This window comes from Lepidochelys olivacea, assembly GCF_965140295.1.
Source record: "Lepidochelys olivacea isolate rLepOli2 genome assembly, chromosome: 1".
Taxonomy (NCBI): domain Eukaryota; kingdom Metazoa; phylum Chordata; order Testudines; family Cheloniidae; genus Lepidochelys; species Lepidochelys olivacea.
The window spans coordinates 240742708-240761404 of record NC_140411.1 but is presented as its reverse complement, the minus strand read 5'-3'; the positions used below and the strand labels follow the sequence as shown (position 1 = coordinate 240761404).

The window sequence follows — 18697 nt, the reverse complement described above, 5'->3', positions numbered from 1 at the left end:
GTTCTCCAGCTTTGCTCTGTTCAGTTTTAAATTATTCAAATGAAGGGCTCCTGCCACCACCCTGGAAGACTAATCTACTGTTTTAATAGAGATCATTGTTATTGCATGTTTCCTGATATCCATTGTAAGTTCCTCCGGCTCCTTTACTTGTAGTTACAGCCTCTGGGATTACCCTAAACAGTTGTCCTCTTTATATTAAGAGTTCATCTCAATTGTTCTGTTGTCAGTGGCATTCATGTTGTTAGAGTCTAGCTGAATGTTGATAATAGATGCTTTTGTCTGTCATTTTTGGAATGTTTTGCTGTATTTTCTATATTTTTAAAATCTCAATAGTGCTTTCTACTAAGAATAGTTCTCTGAACAGAAAAAGTATTCCTTGAAAAAGCATTTTGTGAGCATTATCATAAAAGCATCATCACTAAACATTTCTCTGCAACTATTATTTCTTTACAGTGATCACACACAGTGCTCTAGAGACATCATTCCAAATTCATTCCTTAGCGCTCAGCAGCTGCTGTGTGATTGACAGGCCCAGAAGCGTGCATCTGATTGCTTTCATGTGAGTATGATTAAAGTGACTACCTTTGAATTCCTTGCCAATGGCAGCTGCACTGTTTTTGGCGTGCTGCCTTAGCGACTGATCCAAAGCCCATTGGAGTCAGTAGATAACTCCCTTTGACCTCAATGGGCATTGGATCAGGTCTTGAACTTGTATATTTTTGGAGACACTACAGTAGACTACTTTCTGCATTGTGGCTTATTGGTGATGTAGTAGAGATATAAAGCATTGTATGAACTACTTGAATTTTGCAATAATTACTTCTTGGGGATGTGGAAAATGTTTTCAAAGCTGTACGTATTTCTTCATTTGATCTTAGCAGTGTTTTCTTGTGTCTTTTTGGTGTTCTAAAATTTCTGCTTCCTGGATCTGCTATTAATCCTAAATCATATTAAGTTATGTGAATAAGATTTGTGGCTGTGATGTTAGACTCCTGTTTCTTTTACTCTTTACTCAACAAACGAACTATGAAGGAACCACACAGGCTGTGGGGTTCAAATAACCATGTCTACTAAATAAACACAATATGCAAAGCTGAGCTACATATACACACTGCTGTCCTGCTTGGATTCTGGAACCCAGAACCCAGTGAACTCTGCTAGAGGGCTCACAAACTTTTTGAAGAGAGAGTTTCCAGTTTCTGTGTACTATAACCCTGAAATATTTTCAAACGGAAATTCAGGCTGGATATGTACTGCAGACTGTATTGTATTATACTTGACATTAATGCAGTGAGAACTTCTTTTTAAACAAGTTCCTTTATTCTTAAACTTGCATCCATGTAACAACTCCAACTCAGAGCCTGCTTTAATTGCTGCAGCAGCTTTCTATCCTGATCAGTTTTCAGAGCCTTCATTGTTATGTGAAGTGCTTAGCTGCATTTTAGGTGCCTAAATCCCTTTAACAATCTGACCCAAGAAGATTAAGACCCAGATTTTCAAATGCTCAGTACCCACAGATAAGGCAGGATTGTCAGTGTCCTGAGCTCTTCTGAAAAAAACCCCAAAACCAAGCAAGCAAGAATAACAGTAACACAAAAACAAACAAAAGGCTGTTTTCATGTTCAGTTTTGGTTGTAGAAAACCTGAATATTTTGACATAAATAGACATATTTCTTGAGAATTTATATTTTGTTGAAAAAGCCATTTTACACTGGAAACAAACATTTCCATGCAAAATTGGTGACTAGCTCTTTTATTGACTTTTTGAAGTTGAAGACTACACCATATACATTTGGAAGGATATGGATAATTTTTCTTTAGATCTGCAGTAAGGTATTGCACTTAAAATATGACCCCAGTGTCAGGAGGCATTAATGGACTCCAAATGGATAGATCCTATGTATACAATGTCATTAACAACAATTGACATTTACCACTCACTACACAGTGTTATCCACAGTTATTTTCTTTACTTAAGACTAGACAATAATTGCAGTATCTGTGACACCAGTTAGTAGTAACTTCTGGTAAACATAAATGTGTTAATGGGGTCTACCACTGTAGAAGCAAACAAGTGTATTTTTTAGATCTGCTAGAATGAGTTTATCCTTGCAAGAAAACAACAATTTAGGGTTGCCGATGGGCCAATGTCATCATTGGTGTAACTGCAATGACTTCAGGGAAGTTTCACCAGGGATGATGTTGTCTCATTACAGGCCTAATCCAAAGTCTATTGAAGTCAATGCGAGCAAAGCTAAAGGTGAATCAGGGGCTGGAGGATCGTGCTCGCACTGCCCTGTGTTATGGGAATTCTGGGCTGCATAGCAGTAGTAGGCAGCCCAGGGAAGGCTGCTGTCAGTTGGAGCATTCTCTGAGTCTATCTGCCTTAAAGAGGTGGTCACTGAAGCCCCCAAAGCACTCCAATCTGGGTAGTACACAATCTGGCCAGAGCCATCTTTGCCCCCTCTCCCCTGGGCTGACCTGATGTGCTGCATTTCATAGGAGACACAGCACCAAATCTATCTCCATTTCTTCAAAACAGGATGATCTGGAAATTCTGGCTCACCCCCATAAACTGGTTCTTCAGCAGAATGAGCTTCCCTATAGAATCTGGGACTTTGTGTGAGTGCTAGCCTGCACCAATGCCACATAAAAGTTCTTTGTTACAGTCTAGCCTCTGGTGGTGTTTTGTGTTGCGTGACATTTTTGGAGAGGTGCGAGTGTAAGTGCGGTTGGAGTTTTGTTTAGTTTAATACCAGACAGGCTCGTTCAGGAAGTGATATCATTCATCCTGACGCAGTTTGTAGTCCCATGAAAATGTGATGACTGCCTTTCACTGGTCACTCAGCCTGATTAGTGGTGTAACTCTGCTGCTAGGAAAGGTTTTACTAGCTGCATTAATGAAACACGGAGCTAACGGGCAGCTGAAACAAAGAAAACTAGTATGTTAATTGCAGAAAGTAATGCATCACTTAAGGATGACCCTAAACAATCAAACCTGCTGTGACTCGCCCAAAATTTGAGGTGAGAAACATTCTTTATTTTTTTAATTCAGGAATCATACCACCTAGGAATTGTGAAATTGACACCGAGTAATTGCCAAGAAATCTGCTTCTGATAAAATTGTTTGCAAGACAAAGTTTAAAAACAAAACTTTCTGAATAAGCATAGTGATCAGGTATAGGAGCAGGTTCACTGCTATGCTCCTCTGTTTTTGTGCTGCTTGTGTGATGCAAAAAAGACTGGAAACTATTCATATCTTCCCAGCGGGTGCAGAGCAGATGTAGCTGGTAGGAGAGGAGGTGGCAGCTATCCTCAGCTGACAAACAGTCCCTTAGCTGTGCCAAACAGATATCAGCCAGAGCAGAAAAATGTATTCCGTAGTCTTGTAGGTGATATTAACTTTCTAAGGCAGGAAGGCCCAGAGATCCTCAAAGATACCCTTGAGGATCTGGGCAAAGTGTCATGTAAAAGTTAGACCCATGAATTGGGAGTTGGGATTCTTGGATTTTATTCCCCAGGTCTACTACTAACTCCTGATTTCTATTCCCTAGCTCTGTCATTATAACTTGTGACTTTAAAATTGAAATAACAATACTTACTATTTGAACCTCACAGGGATGTTGTGATGCTGAAGCACTTAATGTTTCTGAAGCACTTTGAGATCCTTGGGCAATGCTATAGAAGTATATATCCATCATCATCATCTGTAAAACGGCATTGGTAATATTTACCTAATGCACAGGATGGTTTGAGACTTCATAGGTGTTTTAAAAATATTTTAAGATCCCTGGCTGAAAGATGCTCTGTGAATGTTCTGTAATTCTAGATTAGCTGGAAGCGGGAAGCACCAGAAACCTCAAAAAAAACCTCCTCTTCTTAGGATACTTCCAACCCGGTTTTGTAGACCCAAGTGGTTTAGATTAGAAGATAGTACCATTCAGTATGCATGAGAACCTTTGGGTGTTTATCCAAACTTAGCGTGATCTCTATATCTCTTGAAGTTCTCTATTTAACTGGTTTCCATTCACGGCCAGATTTTGCATCTCTTTCTCACATGAGTGAGAGCTGCCAGACCCAACATGTTAAAGTATTTGGGTCTGATTTCCTTGTACATTAAGGTCCCTTTATACACTTCAGGCAGCGTAAAGGGGCCATAAAGTGAAAGTAAATTACATTTAGGTGTATAAATGAAACAGAGTGAAATTAGGCTTCCCTGAGTTACTTTAGCTCTGACCCTGAAAAACCTTTCAGAGTCTATGCAGGCAGTTCTTTGTTTTAGAAGAGCAGATCTCCCAAATTGCAAAAGATTACCTGAGGCAAATGACATTTGAGTGAAGATTCTTTTCCATCACACTTGGGATCCCTATATCTTTATTACAAGCTCCATTTACTTGTCAGACACCTTCAACATTGCTTGTTTGGTTTGACCGAAGGGGAAGGGTGAGAAACTTTAATTGAGACTTCTACATTGAAAAATAGAACAACAAATATTTATTATATGAAACATATAAAAGCATCACACTTGTTGGTTTGGGTCTTTGAAAATATTTTGGGGTAGGAAAAACTGTTATCCATCATCCAGCCTAATTTTGAAAGTCTGATACAAATTGAGACTGACTCTTATTGAAGACCTGATACAAATCTGCTGTGACTTGGATACCAGCTGTTTCTCCGACAGGGTACAAAGGCACATAACTAGAATAGCATCTTTTGTGGAAAGTAGGGTTTCCCATTGTGAAATGTGTGAGCCTGAGGCAGAAAATTGCAGTCCTTAGTTATGTGGCATGTGCAGTCTAAAACATGTCTGTGGGGCTTTGGCGGTCTTTTTCCTGTTTGTTTTTTCCTCAAAGGTTATCCTACCTATTCTGAAGCCTACTTGCCTTTTTAGTAGTTTCATCAGTGAAAGACAAATCTAAATATCTTTTCTTTTTGCCTTGCATTAAAGCTGAAGATAACCTACTGATTATTTGTCTTTAGAAAGGTTTGTATGAACATTTGCTTTGGTTTCAATCCACTTAGGTTCAATCTTCAAATCTCACAATAAAACTCAGTTTTCCTTTTTATTTGCTGAATTCCACCAGTCATTTTTGATTTCTTACTATATTGTTTCCATTTTAAATCTTCAGGCAAATGTGTATAAATAAAATAACCAAACTAAGTATAAATGTAACTGAATGAGAATTTGAAATGACCTCACCTCTGCAGCTTGCCTAAGAGATGATAAAAAACTATGATAATGATAATAGTTACATGATAGTAGTCTATGAAATGTGCAGGATGTAAATGTTAAGAATGGAGATAAATTATTTAAAGTGCTACATTGGGAGTAATAAGAAAGGTAAAATTTAGGCTGAATATCAGGAACATTCTTCCAGTGAAATCTTTTAGGACCAGTGGTACTTAAACTGGGGTCCATTGACCACAGAGAGCTGTCTGGTCACAAGTTGCTGGCTTTTCCTCCTTTATTTCCAGATGCTAAACTGCATTAAAAAATATCTAAAAAAGGGATACTTTGTAAAGGTTGATTTTCATAGGTGCTGCACATGTTCAGTGCCTCTTGGTATGAAGTGAAGGATATTGGTTCTTTCCTGTTTGTCAGTGTGGTGGGGTGGTCACCCTGCCCTGCCTCAAAGGGCTTAAAACAGCCCTAAGAGAGGGCTGTAGCCGGAGGAAAGCTAGGCTGATTGGGGGAAGTAGCCACAGGTGGGGCCATGCTACAATCAGGCCACAGCTGGCCCCATAAGAGGGCTGTTAGCCAGGAGCTGAGAGAGACACTCTCTCTAGCTACAGGGAGAGAGGAGGACCTGGCTGCCTGGGAAGCTGAGGAGGGTACCTAGGGCAGAGCAGTGCTGGGGAAGGGCAGAGGGAGCTGTAGCCGAGCAGAGCCCCAGGCTGCAGTCTGAGGTAAAGGCCCACAAAAGGGTACTAAGGCTGCAGAGGAGCAGCCCAGACCTAGACAGGGGCAGCTGCTCCGACCCCCCCTCCTTGCCTATGATGAGTGGTACAGACTGCAGTCTGCCCCAGGGAGTGGGGGCTAGATGGTGACTGACAGTAGCCACTGGGGCAAGGGAGGGTTGGGAATTCCCCTGAGAGGGGAGACCCAGACTGAGGGGGTACTGCCAGGGGCCAGAACCCTAATCTAGAAGGGCACCGGGGTCCGGGAGGGGCACAGGGCCAGCAGCAGGTGAGACGCTGACTGGCAGAGGGCAATCCTGGCTGACAAGAGCTAATTCCCTGGACAACCAGCAGGAGGCGCTGCAGCGGTGAGTTGTTGCCCTGTTAGAGTCAGTCATGCCTGTCAAGAAGAAAGCCTAGGCTGACCACTCCAAAGTGGAGGTAGTGTCTTTGGTGCTGGATGTGTCCTTTATTTCAGCCAGATTTGTGATGTGAAGATTTGAAATATGATATATTGAGGTAAGATAACTGGCAGGGGTGTCACAAAGATATTGCCAGTCCCTCTACAGGGATCATGGAAGTCTCTGGAGAAGCATCTGTGTGGGATGGTATACTGGGGAAATCAGGCTCATACTGAAGTGTTGAATATGTAGAAGAAAAATGAGGTATGGCTATAAGAGTGTATCAGGAATAGAGGTTCTCACTGATGATTGTGAGAGAAGGGCAGAGTTAAGGTTGTGTGTAGAATTTTAACTTCTTCCTTTGAACTTGGAGTACCACATTTTTAAAAAAAATCAGATGCCAATAAGACTTCACAATGTAACAATTATCTTTTTTATTCACTGCCAAAATTATAATGAAGCACAGAAGATTCCAGTCACTCCTCGTGAGTAGGTCTCTGCCGTTTCTTCTGTAAACATTCAAACAGATGTTAGATAGTAAAATTGTAATGATGTGAAGTATTTATTTAAATCTGTTTTACCAGGAAAGTCTAAGTGGCTGAAGAACATCTTGTTTTCATGAATGTGCAGAGGGGGTATAACAAAGGTCTGCACACAAAACTCAAAGAACAAAAGGTGATCAGAAGACGTTCCTCACGCTTTGGCTAGCTTTTTGCTCTCATTTACATCAATACAAACCTGGAACAACTCCCAGAAGAGCAGAATTTGGCCCTTCCCTTTGTGCAGTTGAGGCTGGATATGCAAACTTGGTGATAGCAAGTGTTAGTTGTAGACACAATCAAAATAAAGATGTGCGTGTGGAGCTGCAGTATATAATCGGTTGATCTAATAGAGCAGCTATCTGTAGCAAAAAGTCACATCTCCACGTAGGTAGGGGTGGTGACAACTTCTAGAGAATTTTTAAGCAATAGGATTATTGTACACAAATGACCTAATGACAACTGTGCAGTGATAGGCTGTGTTAGCCCAGCTTACAAAAAGCTGTGTGGTTTCACAATCAGGAATTACATTGTAGCGCTGAGATGTGGTATCTAGGAGATCTCATCGCACCTTTCACAAGAGAAGAAATGGTAGCCCTCATATCCCAACCAAATTTAGTTGTTTGTTTTTATCATTTGGTCTACATAAACTCCCTCTAAATTTCCAAATGTATAAGGCATTTTTCTTCATTTACTGTTTTTTTTTTAAAACTGTTGCATACTCTTGCTTTCTGCTGTAAAACAGCTGCCATTTCCACCCCAGAGGTAGCTGTATTTCAACAGTGAAATGATTCTCACTTCCCCCCTCCATATAGGAGATAGTAGGAGCTCTATATTCTGTATTCGCCTTCACTGGTTCACTTGTCACCTGGATTACTTGGGGGCATTTACAGAAAGGCTGAAGTCAATTGAAATGGGAAGGGGGCACTCATCCCACCAGCCAAAGAGGAGGAGAACTGTTGGATGGTACTGTTCACCCAGCCGTGAAAGAGGATGGGTAACGCTCTGCTTTTAAACAAAAGGGAGAAGCTGTCCCCTTAAATCCCTGTACTTTAACTTACTTTTACACCCAGGAGAGGGCAGGTGATGCCACCACTCATACTAGATTGAGTAGTGGGGAAAGTGGGTGTGGAGGTGACAGCTGTGGCCAGGTTTTGGTACTTTAGTGCAATCTAATGAATCATAGGACTGGAAGGGACCTCAAGAGGTCTTCTAATCCAGTCCCCTGCACACAAGGCAGGACTAAATATTATCCAGACCATCCCTGACAGGTGTTTGGAGATTTTTAAAAGCAGGTTAGACAATGATGGAGATTCCACAACCTCCCTAGGCAATTTATTCCAGTGCTTAACCACTGTGACAGTTGGGAAGTTTTTCTAATGTCCAACCTAAACCGCCTTGCTGCAATTTAAGCCCATTGAATCTTAGAATATCAGGGTTGGAAGAGACCTCAGGAGGTCATCTAGTTCAACCCCCTGCTCAAAGCAGGACCAATCCCCAATTTTTGCCCCAGATCCCAAACAGCCCCCTCAAGGATTGCTTCTTGTCCTATCCTCAGAGGTTACCAAGAACAATTTTTCTCCCTCCTCCTTGTAACAACCTTTTATGTGCTTAAACTGTTATGTCCCTTCTCAGTCTTCTCTTCTCCAGGCTAAACAAACTCAATTTTTTAAATATCTTCCCTCATAGGTCATGTTGTCTAGATCTTTAATCATTTTTGTTGCTCTTCTCTGGACTTTCTCCAATTTATCCACATCTTTCCTGAAATGTGGCACCCAGAACTGGACACAATACTCCAGTTGAGGCCTAATGAGCATGGAGCGGAGCAGAAAAATTACTACTTGTCTTGCTTACAACATTCCTACTAATACAAAAAAGCAAACATTCTGGAATGTAACAGTGTTACCCTGTTGACTCATTTAGCTTGTGATCCACTATGACCCTGAGATCCCTTTTCTCAGTACTCCTTCCTAGGCAGTCATTTCCCATTTTGTATGTGTGTAACTGATTTTTCCTTCCTAAGTGGAGTACTTTGCATTTGTCCTTATTGAATTCCATCCTATTTACTTCAGATCATTTGTCCAATGTGTCCTGTTTGTTTTGAATTTTAATTCTATCCTCCAAAGCAGTTGCAACCCCTCCCAGTTTGGTATCTTCCACTAACTTAAGTGTACTCTCTATTCCATTATCTAAATCATTGATGAAGATATTGCACAGAACTGGACCCAGAGCTGATTCCAGCTTGACTGTGAACCACTGATAACTACTCTGGGAACAGTTTTCCAACCCCCCTTGTAGCAGCTCCATTTAGGTTGTAATTCCCTAGTTTGTTTATGAGAAGGTCATGTGAGACAGTATCAAAAGCCTTACTAAAGTCAAGATATACCACATCTATCACTTCATCCCTATCCACATGGCTTGTTACCCTGTCAAAGAAAGCCATTAGATTGGCTGGACATAATTTGTTCTAATAATAATAATAAAATAATCAAATCCATGCTGACTATTACTTATCACTTTATCATCTTCTAGGTGTTTGCAATGCTCCATTATCTTTCTGGGTGCTGAAGTTAAGCAGATTGGTCTGTAATTCCCTAGATCATAGAATCATAGAATATCAGGGTTGGAAGGGACCCCAGAAGGTCATCTAGTCCAACCCCCTGCTAGAAGCAGGACCAATTCCCAGTTAAATCATCCCAGTCAGGGCTTTGTCAAGCCTGACCTTAAAAACCTCTAAGGAAGGAGATTCTACCACCTCCCTAGGTAACGCATTCCAGTGTTTCACCACCCTCTTAGTGAAAAAGTTTTTCCTAATATCCAATCTAAACCTCCCACACTGCAACTTGAGACCATTACTCCTCGTTCTGCCATCTGCTACCATTGAGAACAGTCTAGAGCCATCCTCTTTGGAACCCCCTTTCAGGTAGTTGAAAGCAGCTATCAAATCCCCCCTCATTCTTCTCTTCTGCAGGCTAAACAATCCCAGCTCCCTTAGCCTCTCCTCATAAGTCATGTGTTCTAGACCCCTAATCATTTTTGTTGCCCTTCGCTGGACTCTCTCCAATTTATCCACATCCTTCTTGTAGTGTGGGGCCCAAAACTTGACACAGTACTCCAGATGAGGCCTCACCAATGTCGAATAGAGGGGAACGATCACGTCCCTCAATCTGCTGGCTATGCCCCTACTTATACATCCCAAAATGCCATTGGCCTTCTTGGCAACAAGGGCACACTGCTGACTCATATCCAGCTTCTCGTCCACTGTCACCCCTAGGTCCTTTTCTGCAGAGATAGTCCTTATTCCCCTTTTTATAGCTGGAGACTTATATTTGCCCCTTTTTCCAGTCCTCTGGAATCTCTCCTGTCTGACTTTTCAAAGATAATTGCTAATGGCTCCGATATCTCATCTGTCAGCTCCTTCAGTATTCTAGGCAGTATTTCATCAGGCCCAGCTGACTTGAAGATATCTAACTTGTCCAAGTAATTTTTAACTTGTTCTTGTTTTAGTCTCTGATCTGATCTCATTTTCATTGAGATTTACTATGTCAGATGTCCAATCACTGCTAAACTTGTTGGTGAAAACTGAAAAATGTCATTTAGCCTTTCTGCCATTTCTACATTTGTTTTTCCCTCTGGGGGAATATTCTTTGGGAGAAGTGGCTCATTCAAGTATGATTGAGAATTGGTCTTAGACAGTGAGAGCATGGGACATCCATGAATTCCAGAGTGATGTGTCTAAGGGTTATAAAAAAACAGTATCTCATGTCCAGCCGCTCAGTGACTCATGCCATATGCTAGTGCAGTATTCTTGCTGGCCCACTGTCTTGCAGTGCCTGTTTTAAGATTATATCAGTTTAGTGGATGCTAACCATCCAGAAATATTCACTATGCCCAGCATCCCTCCTGGTGACTCCAGCAGTTCTCACAACTCCCCTTCACACCCCTGCAAGCTCAAGTCCTAAGGACCAGATTCTGCATCCCTTCTTTAGGTTTGTAGAACAGTCATGTGTGAGTCATCCCAATAGTTTCAGAGAGACAACTCAGGGAGTAAGGCATTATTCAGCATGAGTAAAGATGGCAGAATATGACCCAAAGTGACTGAATACCAAGTGCTAGCTTCAAACAAATTTCATCGCACTGAGTAATAACCTACTCCTCAAGGGTAAGGGTAAGGTACTATTCAGTATGAGGAACACTGCTGGAATCTGGTGCAAAGAGAAGGCGCATCTCTCCCCCCCAACCCCCAAAGAACACATTCCAGCAAGAGAGTGAAGCTGAGATCTGTGCATCAAAGTAGGGTTACCTAGTAAGATAAAGCACACTGTTTTTCCTATCAGTGTTAGTCCTATCAGAGGACTGTAAGCAACAGTCTGGTTTAAAAGAGATAAGCATGCTCAAGTACCAACCAGACCTAACCTTGCTTACATTTTAAAGCCTTGCTTGAAGGGGCCAAAATCCCTCTACTTAAAAGACTTAATTTCCAAGCAGTATGAATTATACAGCAACCATACAAACCATGGCTATACTACAGTGTACATATGTTTGTTCTTTAGTCTGTAAGAAGAGGATGCAGAACAGGAGGTCATTTGACTTACAACCAGTAATTTTGTTTTTTGTAATGTTCCTTTTAACAAATGCAGTTTAAATGGATTTGTTTATATGGCTTGGGATTGGAAAGGCCCAAACTAACCAGATTTTACACAACGTGGCTTTCTTCCAAATTAATCTAAAATATTTTAATCCCTCTGGAGTTTCTTTATCCTTGGCATCTGTGTTATAGTGGAGACACATTTTTAACATTTCTTTGAGAAAATTACCTTTCTTTCCTTCCAACTGTACTTGGTGAGGTCAATGGAGCACTGTTATACTCTATTTAAGCATCTGAGATTCATCACGTATCTGCAGACCAGAGAGAATCATCATAAAAAAAAATCTAATGAATGGCAACTGTTAGCCAAACAACTGAGTCCCCTAACCGACATTGGGATTAGAAATTAAAACAAAAACTCCTGCAAAATATAGTTTTGACACTTCAGCTTTGTACTATGAAGAGTTAGACTCTACTAAAAGATGGTTAAAAGAGGGTGTAAGGCAGGGCTGTCCTTAGGATTTATAATGGGGCCTTATGCAGTATTATTAAACTGGTGCCCCTATGCCCAACAGCCTAGGCTTGCATATGTATTTTAGATCAGGGTAGTCTTTTGAAGGATTTATTTAAAAAACTATGTCTGAAGCTCCAAGCATTTGAGGCTAAAGATGAATACTCAGATTGTGCATCTAAATCTATGCAAGGGTTTTTTAGAGATGCAATTTTATAATCTTCAGCAACACTAATGAAATTTTTAAAGCAAATTTTAAACTAAGGTCCTGTAGACTAACATGTTCTGAGTAATTACAGTAATGCACAACTGTTTGTCAGTAAATTCAGAAACTGACAGTATGTATCTGGGGGTTGGCAAATGCCTGTTAAATGGCTTCCTTACCACTTGATGATCACTTTAGATAAGCTATTACCAGCAGGACAGTGGGGTGGGAGGAGGTATTGTTTCATATTCTCTGTGTATATATAAAGTTTGCTGCAGTATCCACGGTATGCATCCGATGAAGTGAGCTGTAGCTCACGAAAGCTTATGCTCAAATAAATTGGTTAGTCTCTAAGGTGCCACAAGTACTCCTTTTCTTTTTGCGAATACAGACTAACACGGCTGTTACTCTGAAACTTACCACTTGAATTACTCTTTAACAGTTTCAGTGTTGTGCTAATAGGTCTGGCAGACTGGAAGGCTCTCACTTTTAAGTACTAGATCCCCCTCCAGAGGAAGACTCACCAGGCTGCAGCAGCCAGCTGTGGTGGGAGTCTGCAGGAAGTGTCAGAACAGGGATATGAAGTGGCAGGAGGGTGGACACTAAGACTCAGGGGTGCCCCAAATTTTCAGCTGCCCTATGTAGCCCTGTATGCTGCATATGCCTAAGGATAGCCCTGGTGTAAGGAAGCTTTGTGATCATGAAAACAACCTGATGAATTACTTATCCTCTTTTGGCCAAACCATGAAGGCCTTACTCATGGCGAGATTGTGACTTGGCCTGTGTGACTGCTATAAAGGGGAGTTAGAGCCCACTTACCGCTGTTGGCCAGGCTGAGCCCAAGGAGGAGTCTAAGGAGGGGTTCTTACTTCCCTGTGAGGGCATGTAGTCTAGGTCACAAGCTAGCTCTAAACCTGAATAGCTCAGTATTTGGCTATGTGCTTGTATTTGTTTTTAGGGTGTGTTTTGTTTTTTTTACTCTAGTGAGCAATTTATGGGACCAGAATTATTCTGCCACCCAGAAACTGAAATACCATGGAAAGGCCAGATCATGTGCTGCTTTAGCTTTATAGAAGCCTTCCTGAGTCATTATAAAAGCCAGTGATCTCCTACAGCTGCCAAATGTGTCACTTGAATGTCCATGGTGACTAGACAAGACTTTGGGTTTTTAAGGTCTCATTTAAAAGACTTGCTCCTACTGCAAGCTATATGGAACAAAGTTACTTTATCAGCTGCAGAAAAAGATGTAGCATCCCCTGTGATGGAGAAGAGATGGGACTCTGGTTTAATAAACAAAGGGTTCCATTTATAAATAGTTTGTAAGGGGTTTAAGATGCTGAATACATGTTTAATAAATGGTTTATTAATTGTTAGAGGTCAAAAGATTGTAATAACCATAGTTTATCTCTAACGTTCTGCTGATGTCCTTATAGCCACATAGCACACATCACCCGAGTCTTAAAACAAGCTTATAACAGCTAGGAATAATTTATTAAACCTTTATAGAAACTTATAAATGGAATCTTAATATAAAGTATGACCAGGAATTGTTTACTGTCAGTGCTGGTCACCCAGACACTAGTTGTGGCTTGTAGATTGAGGAACGCAGTCTGTGCTAAGCAATCATGGCCTGACTACATTATAAATGCCTGATCAATATTGATGAAATTCAGACCTCTGAATGGTTTCAGAGTAGCAGCCGTGTTAGTCTGTATCTGCAAAAAGAAAAGGAGGACTTGTGGTGCCTGAGAGACTAAAATTTATTTGAGCATAAGCTTTTGTGAGCTACAGCTCACTTCATCGGATGCATGCAATAAATTTTAGTCTAAGTACTCTTTTTTTTGCAGACCTCTGAATGTAGCTTAAGACTGATCTTTAGATGGATCCCTCAGGCCTCCTCTTCCAGCTTCATTTAGTGGTCACATACTGTGGGCCAGATTCTGCTCAAGGTTGCATTGGTGTAAATTGAGAATAACTTTCATAATATTAGTAAACCCAAAACTACCCATTCCTTCATCAGTAGGGAGTTTTGTCAGGAATGGGAACTTGTGCAACTATTCTGTGCAAAGGGATGCAAGAGTTAAGAGCTTTGGGGATGGAGGGGAGTATATGTCAGAGATCTCCACATAGAGATCTGCTCTTGGGAGTTTTGGGTGCAGGTGGGACATAAACAGGCCAGGGGGAAGGGCAGGGATGGAAAGTTTCCCTCTGTGCAGATCCTCCCATCCTCATTCCATTGTGTTTGTGTGGGTATGGAGGTGGGGTGAAAGCCATGTAAAGGGCTTCAGAGACTGTTTCCATAACCTCTGTGGAAGTTCTGTAGTTTTCAGTGTGGGAATGCCTTCTTCCATGAACCTGCCTTGTGCGTGGCTTGAGTACTCAGGCTGGGCACTGGGTTTGGGAGTCTCTAAATAAAGAAAGCTTATAATGCCACACAGCTGCCACTCAAGTTCATCTAAAGTTACTGTTGGTTTTGAAGCTGCTTTTTCAGGAGATGACATGCATTATATGACCTGATCTGAGAGTCAAAAATTCTATTCATGTCTGTATATTGTATATTTATTGCATAGGACTGGCCCTTTAATAAAATCATTGGTATTTCTGCTATATCAGCTTAATCTCATGCAGTTTGACATCAGTGACACCTATCAACCTGCCAAGGCCCAAGTTTGGGACTCATTACGTGACAGAGATGCCAAATGAGGAATACGTCAACGTTATTCATGCAAGAAATCTAAAATGTTGAGGGCTTCCTTCCTTTGTTACCTCAGTTTCAGGGGTGTGTTTCAGGGAATTTAAATTTGGCTGCTTGTGGAGGGATGCAGAGCTCCCCTGGCCCGGGGCTGCATTGGGGGGTGGGGGAAAAGAGAGAGCTCTTTTGGCTCCAGGGCTGGAGGAGTTGTGTGCCGCTCACTGCAGCCCTGGGCCAGAGGAGCTCTTACTCTCTCTCAACCCTGACAGTGGCCCTGGGACTGGAGGAGCTCGCTCTTCCTGCCATAGTCCTGAGGACAGGAGTTCTATGCCTCTGCCAATTATTTGGGGGGGGAGGAGGGAGCTACGTCCCTGCTTGCCCCGCCCTTGCGTATGCCCCTGCTCAGTTTCATGATTATTTTTTCTAATGTAAATAGTTTAATACTAAAAGTGAGGAGGCATGAAATAAGTTCAGGTTTCAACAATGATTGTAAGCAGAAGAGCCATGTCTTACCTTCCTTTGGAAAGTCTTTTGAGATCTACTAATGAAAAGTGCTATATAAAACCTTAGTATTCTTTCTAACAAGGCTCCTCCTACAAATTTTTCTAGCCCACTTGAATGCAGGCAGTCCTGAAACTCATGAGTCTGAACTACTAAAGTTTCCAACCCAAAGATTCTGCTTTCATTGCAGTAGACAAGGCTGGGCTGCAATGTTGCTGGGTCATGAAGTTCAGATAGCCGTGAAATGCTTATCTAAACTTCATCAGCTTCTGGGCAGAAGGTAGTGTGGTGCTTAAAGCAGGGCACTGAGATCACTGCTGTGCCTTTTATTCCTAGTTCTGCTACAGACTTCTTGAGAGTCCTAAGGCAGCTTCCTTAATCTTTCTGTGCCTCAGTTTGCCCATTTGTAAAATGAAGGCAATACTGACCTATCACATGAGGGGCTGTGGAGATTGTCATTAACGTTTGTGCTTTGAGATTCTTGGATGGAATGTGCTATTGACCATTTTCTGAACCAAGTTACTGATGTGTGATCAGTGACATGAAGACGCTTGAGTAAATCCTCCTACTGCTTTCTGAATTAAGAATTCTACCTGAGCCAAATGCCCTCTTCCTATATGTCTATATATTTGAAGGCATCTTAGCACCATTACAACCCAAATAGCAGTGGAACAAATTCCAAGAGCAGTAGGAGACCACTAAGGGGAAAAACTCATTTACTGCCAAGGGCAATTTTTGCCTTTCGTTAAATGGGACTGGAAAATATTCCCAAAATACTACATCTGTATGCAGAGGAATAAAGATGGAAAAGAAGAAAAACTATCTTAAATTCAGTAGGAATCTATTTTAATGACTTTAATTTGCCAGCTGGCATTGTGTTGACTACTTGCTACATATATTTTAAGGAGACCTATGTAGTGCTTGGAACAAAGTTTATATTAAGTCAGAAATTTAAATATTAAGAAATTGGCAGGACTAGTTTTTGGTACTTAGTAGAAACCAAGAAACTGCTTAGTCATGTCCATAGATTTGTATGTACAATGCAAGAACCATATGTGCTTCCAGCAATAAGAGGATATAAATTCAGATATGTACAGAACAGAGTTTGATAGATGTGCATGTCTTTATAATTGGTGGAACCCAGATCATGTTGTTTCCTAACTTAGTATTCCCCATAAAATGGTTTGCTTATGGAAGAGCCCACGTGACACCTTTTGGCCTGTTGGGACCCAGCAGAGGAGAGTTTGTTATTACTCCTTTGTGTCACTGAATCCTCCCCATGACTGCACCTTGCAGCCTCTGCCTGGATTGAAGCTGGTGCAGCCCCTGAGCTGAGTTTAGCCTGGAGTGTCTTCTTGTGTGGTGTCATTTATTGTATAATTTAGGGTATGTGTGTGTGTTTTATTGTGGGTATGTTTCCAAAGCATTCATGTGGTGTTTAGGGCTTTGTGTGGAGGTATGTGTGAGATTTAATAAGAACTTAAAGTGCCACTTTAACTGTGTAATTAGCATTCATAACATGTTTGTTCCTGAAAGTGCAAGGAAATCTCAAGAAATGTCTTAAGTTTCCAGTTACTGGAGCATGACTGGGAAGCAAAGGACAAAATTTTACTGCAGACAATCCTCTTCTTATGCTTATGGAATCATTTAAATTAACAATATCTGACCTGTCAGCATTTACTAATAGCAAAGAGCCAACCTCAAAGGGTTGGAAGGCTTGATTTGGTTCATTTAAGCCCATGAAAATGTGGATGCTTCACTGAATTTATCCAAATCTTTTGACTAAAAAGGGGATGGAGCCATAAAAATTGGGTCTGGATTTTGAGCACCCCAAAATTCAGGAGTGTTTGGATGCAGGGGTTTAGTTTTGGGCCACATGACGGGGTGCAACTCACCACTCTGGTACCTCCTGCTGGCATGGGAATTAGTTCTTCTTGCCAGTATGCCCTCTTCTGGTGGCACCTCACCACTGTCACTCCTGCTCTGGGACACACATCACTCCCAGGACCACAGCATCCTCTTCAGTGACACAGGCCTCTGGCTGTGCTGCTCTGTACTCCCCGCTTCCAGGGGAACATTGCAGTCCCTTAGTCTAACCACTTCCTCAGTGGGGAGTGTGTGGGGGGGAAACTCAGGCCCGTCCACTACTCCAGATCCCAACCCAGGGACCCTATAGATGGCTGCTGCTTGTGTCACCCCTTCTGAGTCCTCCATAGATCTCCCTGGTCCACTTCCCTACAGCCCCAGCACCCTCTTTGCCCTTGCCTCAGCCTGCAGATCTCAGCAGCCTGCCAAAAGCTGCCTTTAGCTCCTCGGGTCTCTGCCTACAGCACTGCTCTGTCCAGGGTGCTTGCTGCCTTCAGCTTGCAAGGCAGTAAGTCCTCCTCCAGGTCCAGGGAGTGACTGAAGCTGTTCCGTGCTGCAGCTCTTCTTATATGGGCCTGCCCAGCCCTGGTTGGTTGCTCCTATAAGCCCTTCTGTGATTGGCTGACTCCTGTGCAAGCCTCCCTAGGGCTCTATTAACCCCTGAGAGCCCAGTGTGGGGCAGGCACCCCGTCATAGGCCATCATAAAGATAAATGCCATTTGCAAAATTCAGATCTGTCTGGATTTCAAACAACCTCAGTATTCACAGATGTCAGAATCTGAGGTTCTGGTCTGACCCCCCTCTCTGCTCCTGCACCTTCCTTCTCCACTTCCCATCTTCCTTCCTCAAGCCTCTCCCAGTCAGATTTTCCCCAATTCAATCCTTCTGTTCCCGTGACCTGCCGACACCATCTCCCCAACATGTCATAGGATTTTAAGGATATCGGCTGAAGGAGTATCTCTCAAACTGGACATTATTAACTCTGTTGGGCAAGCTGCCTTATTGAAATCTTGAGAGCTCTGGAGTTCCCATGGGTCAGAAGACCCCAGAGCACACATTCACTCCTACTCCAACATGCAACCCTTACCATGGGTACCCTAAAATGCATGAGATTTGAAGGCAGAATTCAGCAGTGATTGACAGATATGCTGTAATGAAAGATGAGTGACTAATTTTCAAGAAATAAAGTACCTGACAAATTTAAACTTTTTTTTGATTCATGGCTGCAAAGAGATTGAAATTTCCTCAGATTTGCTTTGTATTCGGCACATGTATACATAAACTCGACAGACTGATTGCAAACAGTTTGCTGCATGTGGTCAATACTCGGTATTCTGAATCTGAGCTGTGTTGCTCAATTGATCACATAAGTCACATGCTTCTGTTTCTTATTCTTAATTGGGTAAACCTAACACTTGTAATCATGAAGAAGTGCTTGAAGACTCTCAGGGAGAATTACAGTTTAGTGAAAGGTAGCAGATAATGAAAGATGTTAA

At 41.9% G+C, this 18697-nt stretch overlaps 1 protein-coding gene across 8 annotated transcripts in view; it reads left to right on the top strand.

Annotated features, from left to right (window-relative positions):
• CALD1 (caldesmon 1) overlaps positions 1-18697 on the top strand; it is a 245945-nt gene that overhangs the window by 95383 nt on the left and 131865 nt on the right. For all 8 annotated transcript variants that reach the window (XM_084611417.1, XM_084611419.1, XM_084611416.1 and 5 more), the window contains one exon: positions 454-559. The gene's annotated coding sequence lies outside the window, so the exon portion shown is untranslated. The remainder of the gene's footprint in view (positions 1-453; positions 560-18697) is intronic.